We start from the raw sequence: 10,356 nt of genomic DNA, 5'->3' as shown, positions 1-10,356 counted from the left end.
GAGGCAAAAATCATTCGAGTGCTCATAGTCCTCCAATTCCATCCCATAATTCCCCCCCAGAGGACAGACAAGTTCTCCTGCAATTGACACAATTGAATAGGAAGGAATCCTATAGTATCTCACCACAAAGAACCATAGAATATGCCTCCAGATACTCATGCGTGAGTGCAGAAACAGTGAGAATGCAGTAACACAAGAGGGATTTGCGGCGGGGCCTATCACACGGGGGCCAGGTTAACCCAGGTGCTGATTTCTCAGGATGATTGTTCAGTGCAGACATAGGCTAAGGATTTGTTTACACTACTGCTTAAGTTGATGTAATTTACATTGCTCTGGGGTGTGGACCCCCCCCCCCCGAGTGACGTAAGTTATATCAACTTAAAGCGCTGTCTACACCGTTCTATGTTGAGGGGGACACACTCTACCACTGATATAGCTTCTGCCTCTCATTGAGGTGGAGTAATTACGGCGATGGGAAAGCACTCTCCCATCAACATAGCATGTCTTCATCGGATGTGCTACAGTTGCGTCGATATCAGGGCCTGCTCCAGGCACCAGCTGAGCAAGCTCGTGCTCGGGGCGGCACATTCCAAGGGGCAGCATTCCCTCCAATAGTTTTTTTGGTTTGTTTTGCCGCTTCAGCCGCCTCCGCAGCTTTTTTTCTTTTTGGTTTGCTGCTCTGGCCGCCCTGTAGGGGGCAGCAGCTCAGAGGAGGGGAGAGCCCTGCTGAGAACGGTGACAGGTCTGTAGCAAGCCCGGCAGGGCAGTCCGCGTCTTTCCCTGCCCACCGACTGGAGCGGCACGGAGCCCTCCTGGCAGGCAGCATGGAAAGCGCCCAGCTGAAGGAAGCCCTGGCCACCCCCCTTTTCTTCCCCCCGCTAGCCGGGGCATGCACTCCGCTGCCCGGGGCAAATCTGCAGGGCTGAGAGTCCCTCTGCACCTGTGCTCCGTTCACCCTGCAGGTTTTGTTTTTGGTTTTTTTCCCCCTTCACCGCTCCAGCCACCCCACAGGTTTTGGTTTTTTTTCCTTCACCCCTCCGGCTGCCCCACAGGCTTGTTTGGTTTTTTTGTTTTTTTTCCCTTTCACTGCTCCGGCCGCCCCGTATTTTTTTTTTTATTGTTGTTGTTGTTGTTTTTTCCCCTTCGCAGCTCTGGCTGGCCTGCAGGTTTGTTTGTTTGTTTTTTCCCCTATTCGTTGCGGCCGGCCTGCAGGCTTTTTTTTTTTTTTTGCTTGGGGCGGCAAAAAAGCCAGAGCTGGCCCTGGTCGATGTAGCATGATAGTGAAGACAAGCCCTAAAAGATCCACCTGGCAGCTGCTCCTCACCACCCAACCAGAACACAAGCAAAGATGAAATCCAAATCCTGACAATCCCCACAAACACAAGCCCTTAGCTTATCCTTCCATCCTCAACAGCCTGGGTACGGAATTTGGTCTTGCAGCGTACCCTAAGGTTTGGGCTGGAGGAGGGGGGTTAAGAAGCAAGACAGTTCCAAAGCTGAGGCAGGTGAAGTGACATGGCCAATACTCTAGCCCATGCACTGGAAAAACAACTGCCCCTGCATGAAGTACTAAAACCACTAGAATCACATAGTTGCATTTCCCATGTGCCCTCCCTCCCTCATGCTGCTGCCTTATCCACCAGTCTCAACACGGCCAGCACGGATAGCTCTGCAGTGCCCAGGGAATGAAACTATTCTCCAGCACAACCACTCTGTCAGCCAGTGCTTAGGGGACGCAGAGGGCCTTGCACAAGCCAGGGATGACTACATGACCCAAAGCCATCATTCTACCAAACACAGAATAAGGCATTTTCAAACAAGCAAAGAACCCTCACTCCTCCCCATCGCCAAAGGGCAATTTTCAACAGTTAACTATTTATTATTAACCATGTTTATTACTGGTGCCTAAGGGCCACCAACGGATGGGGCCCCATATTGCTAGACACTGTACAAACACAAATACAGGCACAAATTGCTGTCTTGTTTTTATACACAATTTGACCTGGATGTCTAAACAGATATCGAGAACAAGGAATGTAGTTTTGCAGCCCTTACTCACTGCAGTAGTAAAAAAAAAAAAATCACAGGGCCCTAAATATTTTCTCGTTTCTTGTTTCTTGCTGCTTCTGGATCTCCTTACACAGATTCTAATGATGTTCCTGTGAGTAATCTCCGCCCCATGTCAGCCTCCATGGTGTCTCAGCATTACTTCTTTCCAGTATATGACATTTGTTAACTGCATGCATTCCCCTCTGAAAGATGTCTCTGTTTGCATAGGTCTCACTTCACAGCAATTTTATCTGTCAAGTGCATTAGCAAGACTGATGCAGTAAATTGCGTACTAACATACGAGTTCTAGTTTTACAGCATTAAATATTGTATCCTGAATTTGGGAGCCGAGGGACAGTGGATACAAAAGATGAAAAAAAAATAACTTCGATTATACGACAAAAGGCAAACAAAAACGTTTCTTTGCACTGGCACAGAGCCTGTGTTCCTTTCTCTTCACTATCAATACCTTCCCGCCCCAAGAGCTATGAGTGACCAGCAAATTGGGGTGTGGGTTACCTGAGGTCACGATAGTCAGATGTGTGTGTCTATCATCCTGACAGTAATAAAGCAGTATTAAGGGATAGCTGGCTTTGTACATGGGGGGCCAGACACTGTGTAATTGCCCACAGTAAATATATAACCCACGGGTGCAACTCAGAGTAGTTGTATTTGATAAGTACATTCATAGCTGAGTCCAGCTAAAGGAGAAGAAACACAAGCTACAAAACTAAAGTTCTTTTTTTCCCCAAGCAGTAGTATAAGACTAATACAAGCCAAAGTTTAGGCAGTTGGGCAGAGTCCACCCCAAGGGTACGTCTACAATGCAACATAGTATAGCTGTCTCTGCACAGGTTTCAGCAATGCAAGTAGGTACCTTCGATGACACCCCACCATCACTTCTACATTGCTATTTTTAGCCATGCTAGCAATCACACCTTGGATTGCAGTGTAGACAAGCTCAAAGTCTCTTGTTAGACGCAGAGTACAGGAGAGAAGCTCCTGTTAATTTAATGTGCTTCTTGCAAAGTCTTTATGATAGAAAAATCTCAAGTGCTACCAGCAGGGCAATAGTCATAAATACAAGCCCAGAAGTCAGGCTAAACTCTATACAACTTCAGAGCCAAACCAGAAGCAGACCTTATACACATACACACCAGACTTTTCAGTCATTACACTGCTATTTTTCATTTATATAGCACCCTTCATCCTGAAGGGTCTTAAAGTTTTATATCAACTGGGCTATCTGCAGAAATCATCTCCACCACCACCCAACAACAGGCATCCCTATATAAACACAGTGTCCCATAAAGTTGGAGCAAATAGGTAGCAAATAATTTATTCAATGAATTTTCCTTCTTTTTCTCTTCAGAGAATATCCACAAGCCAATCACATTTTTTTCCAAATTTATTAATTATTCCAAACTAATCAATGATTTTTTTCACTAATTCCATTTACTGTCTCCCTGGCTATTCAGTAATTGAAAGCTGAGCTCTGTGTCCTAGTTGCTATTGGTCAGAGAAGACACATAGAGTACAACCTCTGAGTTACGAACACATCGGGAATGGAGCTTGTTTGTAACTCTGAAATGTTCATAACTCTGAACAAAACATTATGGTTGTTCTTGCAAAAGTTTACAACTGAACATTGACTTAATTGACTTTGAAAGTTTACTATGCAGAAGAAAAATGCTGCTTTCCCTTTATTTATTTTTTACTTTTAACACAGTTCTGGGCTTTTTTTGTTTTTTTGTTTGGCTCTGCTGCTGACTGATTGTGTACTTCCAGTTCCAAAAGAGGTATGTGTGATTGACTGGTCAGTAGGGCCACCCAGAGGATTGAGGGGGCCTGGGGCAAAGCAATTTCAGGGCCACTTCCATAAAAAAAAAATTGCAATACTATAGAATACTATATTCTTGTGGGGCCCCCTGTGGAGACTGAGGCAAATTGCGCACCCACCCCGAGCAGCCCTAGGAAAAATAAACATTTAAAAACCTTCCACATCTCAGCATAAACCCAGTTTTGAGAAAACTTCTTTTCAAGTCACTTTTACAAAGTATCACTGTTTCTCAGCATCAGCTAGTGCTAAAAGGCACTAAAGCTCATTAAAAGGGTTGGACAAATATTTTCCGTCTTTGGATCCAAAACTGGGGACTTTTAAAAAGCAGAAAAAAGAGTCATGGATAATGTCTTCTTTCTTTCAAAATTTGTTGTGGTTTTTTTAATTGAAAAGCTGAAATTAGTCTTCCAAAAACTGAATATGGTTTGGGGTTTCAGAAGTATGTGGCCAAATATTTGCTGCTTGCTGTGTTTGATTGTTTAAAGAAACAATAAAAAAATTCTGCATAAAAAAAATCCAAAACTTTTGAACCACCTCAGCTTGTGACCAAACGTCTGAGCCCATCCAGTCAGAGATTTTTCCAGGTTTCTGATACTCTGCTGGCTTCCTTGACTCATATCTGTCTCCATAACTTTGGGTTCATTTAGGTTAGAACATAAGAACATAAGAATGGCCATTCTGGGTCAGACCAAAGGTCCATCCAGCCCAGAATCCTGTCTACCGACAGTGGCCAATGTCAAGTGCCCCAGAGGGAGTGAACCTAACAGGTAATGATCAAGTGATCTCTCTCCTGCCATCCATCTCCACCCTCTGAGAAACAGAGGCTAAGGACACCATTCCTTACTCATCCTGGCTAATAGCCATGAATGGACTTAACCTCCATGAATATATCTGTTTCCTAGAGACTGGCTCCACAGGGTCCCTCACAAACTGGAGATGGTTATTGTGGGTTTGTCTTTAGTATAGCTTATGTACATACTCCATGAACTCAGCATTTGAGCTTGTTCCAGAATCTGACAACAGAATCTATGTTGTGAAAACTGAAATGCTCAAAATAGCACATCTAGTGAATGGACACAGGGTGGTAAAATTAAATTAACTCAGGGGTTCTCAAACTGGGGGTTGGGACCCTCCTGGGGGTCACGAGGTTATTACTGGGGGTCATGAACAGTCAGCCTCTACCTCAAACCCTGCTTTGCCTCCAGCATTTATAATAGTGTTAAATATATAAAAAAGTGTTTTTAATTTATAAGGGGGCATCACACTCAGAGGTTTGCTATGTGAAAGGGGTCACCAGTAACAAAGTTTGAGAACCACTGAATTAACTCCTCTGGAGCCCCAGGGAATGCAGGGGAGGGGGGTCTCCCTTGGTAGGGTTGGGAAAGAGGTAAGTGGTGTAGGATATCACTCTTCTCATGTGATCCCTCCCCCATGGAAAAGATAACAGCTTGGCTGTTTGTGTTAAATAGCTGTCTGCAAGCCTCAAACTGCTGAATGAACTTTAGGGTAGGGAAGGCTGTGCCTCCCAAACAGCTTGGCCCTGCCCCCTATCCAGCTCCCATCCACTTCCTGCCCCCCGACTGCCCCCCTCAGAATCCCTAACCCATCCTGCTCCTTGTCCCCTCACCGCCCCCACAAGACCCCGTCCCCAACCACCACCCCGGGACCCAGGTCCCTCCCAACTCCCCCCAGACCCTGTCCCCTGACTGACCCAACCCCTATCCACCTCACTCACCCCCACCGAGTCCTGACATACCCTTGGAACACCCACGATCCAACCCCCCATTCCCTATCCCCGACCTCCCCCCCAGAACATCTGTCCCCTCCCTGTCTCCTGACTGTCCTCAGGACTCCCTGCCCCTTATCCAACCCTCTCGGCCCCAGCCCCCTACTGCTACTTACCCCTGTCTACCCCCTCTCCAGCAGCCTCAGCGCACGGCGTCCAGGAGGCCCTGGACAGCGTTGCAGCGGCATGGCTCCAGCAGGGCCTAAGTTCCTGCCAGTCGGCCTGGAGCCCCACCCCCTTACCACGGGTCTCCGAACGGGGATGAGCTCAGGCCTCACCCCAGCCACGCCACTTTAGTTCTATCCAGGACCCCTCCTGGAAGCAGCGGCCAGGGAAAGGCAGGGCCAGGGCCGAGGCTGGAGAATTCTCGTGGGGGCCCCTACCAGGCCCAGGGCCTGGGGCAAATTGCTCCACTTGCCCCCCCCCCCCACCCTCCGGGTGGCCCTACTAGTCAGCTCGTAACTCTGGTGCTCGTAACTCTAAGGTTCTACTGTAGTTTTATTTCTGTTTCCTGACTGGATTTGCATAACACTGATTATCAGGTTTCTAGTACAAATGTTTGCTGCAAGGGAATTCAAAATTCACTTTTGATGGATATTTCAAGCATGCAAGAGCAAAATTTGACTTGTCCAAGTATATATACGGTCACAAAGAGTGGTGTGAACATGGGCTGAAATTCATAGTTCAGGCTGAATGAATATTCATGGCAATATTTTTGTCTCATTCACCCATTCTGCGATAGCTAATGCACAGCAATATTATGAAACAGTCTTCAACAGAAAGGGAGGAAGAACTTCAGATGAAGGGATAATTTAAACAAGCAGAATGCAGTTGCCCAACTTAGAATTTGACCAGCACAGAAGGGCCATCACTCCTGTAAAAGCTATGTCATGGAATCTTTAATAACGTCATGTACTCAGCATGGTGGTTTTGAACCAATAGCACAGTCCTTCTAAATACTAAGCTGGGGCACTGGTCCAACACTGACTCAGAGGGAAAAAAATGCCATGCACTGAAATCATCAATGCCACCTTCCTGCAGCATGCGTGTTTTCCTCTGCGGGCTCCCACCAAAACACTGAGCAGGCTCTGCCCTTCCTAAGAGGTTCAGAATCTTGTCAGATCTCACAGGGACAAAAAGGCCTTATCCCCTAGTTGTCCTTAGCCACCAATAAAATCTCTTTCTTGGTTGCTGTTGTTTTTAAATACCTTCCTGTGCTGTCTGTTCCTCTGAAGTACCAGCAGCAGCTCCCCCTCACTCTCATGCTCACAGAAACTTCCCTCTGTAAACATTCTCTCTTCCTATGAGAGTTTACGCCCACTGTGCTCTAACTGGGGGAGCGAACAGAAGTCTGTATCCAGTTACTGTTTGCCCTACACAGGTTTGTTGCTTTCAGGGAAGGAGAATCTCAGTTTTAAAGCAAAAAAAAACAGTGCTAACTTCACTTAATTAGAACCAAATCTTGACTTTAGTGAAGTCAATAGAAAAAACCTTTGAGTTCAAAGGGACCTAGGTCTGTGTCTTAAAGTTCATTGCATAGAAGCTACAGTTTCTCCAGTCAGCAAGATGCAGGTAGCATGAGATCTTCACACTAAACATTGCAACATTTTTGGTGGCATTTTTGCAATTACTGTGCATCCCCACTGCACAGGGGGTTGTAAAACTTCGCTTTTCATCATTTGATGCCAAATCCTTCTCAATTTATTAACCTGACTGGCCTCACTGGAGTCTTTAATTTTCAATCCACACAGGATCCCTATCACTAAAATTGCAGTCAAAGTGTTCTTAAAACGAATAACGTGCTGAGTCGTCATCCCAGACTGCTATAACATGAAATATATGGCAGAATGCGGGTAAAACAGAGCAGAGGACATACAATTCTCCCCCAAGGAGTTCAGTCACAAATTTAATTAACACATTATATTTTTAATGAGCGTCTTCAGCATGGAAGCATGTCCTCTGGAATGATGGCCGAAGCATGAATAGGCATATGAATCTTTAGCATTCTGGCACATAAATATCTTGTGATGCCAGCTACAACAGTGCAATGCAAACACCTGTTCTCACTTTCAGATGACATAATTAAGAAGTGGGCCGCAGTATTATCTCTTGCAAAATGTAAACAAACTTGTTTCTCTTAGCGATTAGCTGAACAAGAAGTAGGACTGAGTCAACTTGTAGGCACTAAAGTTTTACGTTGTTTTGTTTTGGAGTGCAGTTATGTAACAAAAATAATTATATTTGTAAGTTGCAATTTCATTATAAAGAGATTGCACTACAGTACTTGTATGAGGTGAATTGAAAAATACTATTTCTTTTGTTTATAATTTTACAGTGCAAATATTTGTAATAAAAATAATATAAAGTGAACAGCGTACACTTTGTATTCTATGTTGTAATTGAAATCAATATATTTGAAAATGTAGAAAAACACTCAAAAATATTTAATACATTTCAATTGGTATTCTACAGTTTAACAGTGCAATTAATCGTGATTAATTTTTTTGAGTTAATCGCACGAGTTAACTGTGATTAATCGACAGCCCTAATCAAAATATTTTGATGGAATAATTTTGTCCAGACCATATTTATGAGACATGCACATAAACACAATGGAACAAACTTCAATATACTGCAAGCAAATACACATCCACTGAGGTCAGTGGAGCCAGGTTTGCCAAGTGTCACTCACCTCCCCAGGTCTTGCTCCATGTGTATTCCCACAGTCCAACCTGTGAGTCACACCCAGGGCCAGCTCCAGGCACCAACACAGCAAGCTGGTGCTTGGGGCGGCACGTCGGGCTCTTCAGCGGCAATTTGACAGTGGGTCCCTCAGTCCCTCTCGGAGGGAAGGACCGGCCACCGAATTGCTGCCGAAGAATGAAATGGCACGGTAGAGCAGCTGCCAAAGTGCCATCAATCGTGGCTTTTTTTTTTTCCTCTTCACTGCTTGAGGCGGCAAAAACGCTGGAGCTGGCTCTGGTCACACCACTCAGCAGACGTCCCCAAAAAGGAGGTCTCTACATCACCAAAGGCCACTGTGGTACCTCCTGAGCCAGGCAGTCTCTCTTTTTCCAAGTGTAATGATGAGTATACAGGCCTTGAATGAGGGGAATCCTCCTGGGTAAGTACCACCCATTCCCAGGTTTACCTATAAGAACATCTGTATGTCAAGGCAGGAAAGTGGTGTGACTGAGGGGAAGGACGTGGTCTTGGGAAATTGATATAAGGTGATGCAAGACTGCCTGATCTGCTGACGTACAGTTGAGGGCCCAAGACCAAACCTCCATGAACAGGGTCAGCTGGAACTAGGGTGACCAGATGTCCCAATTTTATAGGAATAATTGGGGCTTTTTTTTAATATGTGCTCCTCTTACCCTCCCACTCCCATCTTGCTTTTTCACACTTGCTGTCTGGTCACCCTACCTGGAACTCACCTCTCACTCAGCGGTGGGAGACAATATTGATTTTTGGTAACCTTTGGGCTTTGTCTCACTGGTACCCGGGAGAGCAGGGCAGAATGGGAACTGTAATCTATTGTGACACACAGTTGTAGCCCTAGCTTCTGGCAAGGCATGATGGGAAATAGTGGATATATTTTTACACGCACACACACTTCTTTCCTAAAAAAATACTAGAAAAGACCTAGAGGAAGTTCGACTGACTATGGAGTAATGTGATATTCTCTCTTTAAACTTAGTCGTGCAATCACCAGAGCACTCCCATTGTGAGGGGTCAATGACACATAAGGTAGACTGGAAAAGGTGCACCATCACCCACAGTGCTGTGTATTGGTCAGGAAGGGGGTGACAGGTTGCCTTCCTATTTGAATTCAATCCTTGCCTGCAGCGCCCCCATTGCAGGGGCTTCCAGTCCTTCATTCCTGCACAGGTGTAGTAGGGACTGGGATTTCAAATAATCAAGGCATATTCCAGCAGGCCTCTCTCAAGGCCCCTGGTGGTGCATTATCTTCTGGGAGTGGGTAGGAGAGCCTGGGCTCACCCTCTCCATTAAGCTCCAATCCAGATCCCAGTGGTGGGCAACTCACTCGACCCCTTAGGGTGCTAAACCACTGCCCTCCCCGGACCACTTCCTACCCCGTCCCTCTTAGTTGCATCAGAGTAAGTCAGTTCTCTCCAGTCTCTGACATGCAAGCTCAGTCACTCCTCTCTCCTTCATAGGGTCTTCAGTGGTCCATGAAGTGAGGCCTCAGGCAAGGAGTTCCTGGGCAGTACTTTTACCCTCAGAGTTCAGGGCAGCTGTCTGTTCCCTTCTACGGCCTGAACCTCCTGACCTGCTCTGCTCCTCTTTTTAAAGCCCTGTTTAGGGTCTGCAGATGTGGCTGGGTGGGGCTGGCTGGGCCCAGAGCTGTCCCTTACCCTCTAGCTCACCAGTGTGGGGTTTGTAAACCCCATCATACAGACACACACACACACTGAGTCAGGTTCTGCATGTTCAGAGCCTGTAGGAGTCACTTTGGTACATATCGAATACAAAGAGTTGTGCTTCATACTATACATCCCTGGACTCATGCTAGGTTTCTGAAGTCTTGAGGCTTCAGCCCACTCACAGGTAGGGTGACCAGACAGCAAGTGTGAAAAATCGGGATGAGAGTGTAGAGTAATAGGCACCCATATAAGTGTAACCCTTCTGCCCCTCTGAGTTGGCAGCAACAAGGGCC

The sequence above is a fragment of the Chelonoidis abingdonii genome, chromosome 1, assembly GCF_003597395.2.
Source record: "Chelonoidis abingdonii isolate Lonesome George chromosome 1, CheloAbing_2.0, whole genome shotgun sequence".
NCBI lineage: Eukaryota > Metazoa > Chordata > Testudines > Testudinidae > Chelonoidis > Chelonoidis abingdonii.
Note: the sequence above shows the minus strand (reverse complement) of the source record.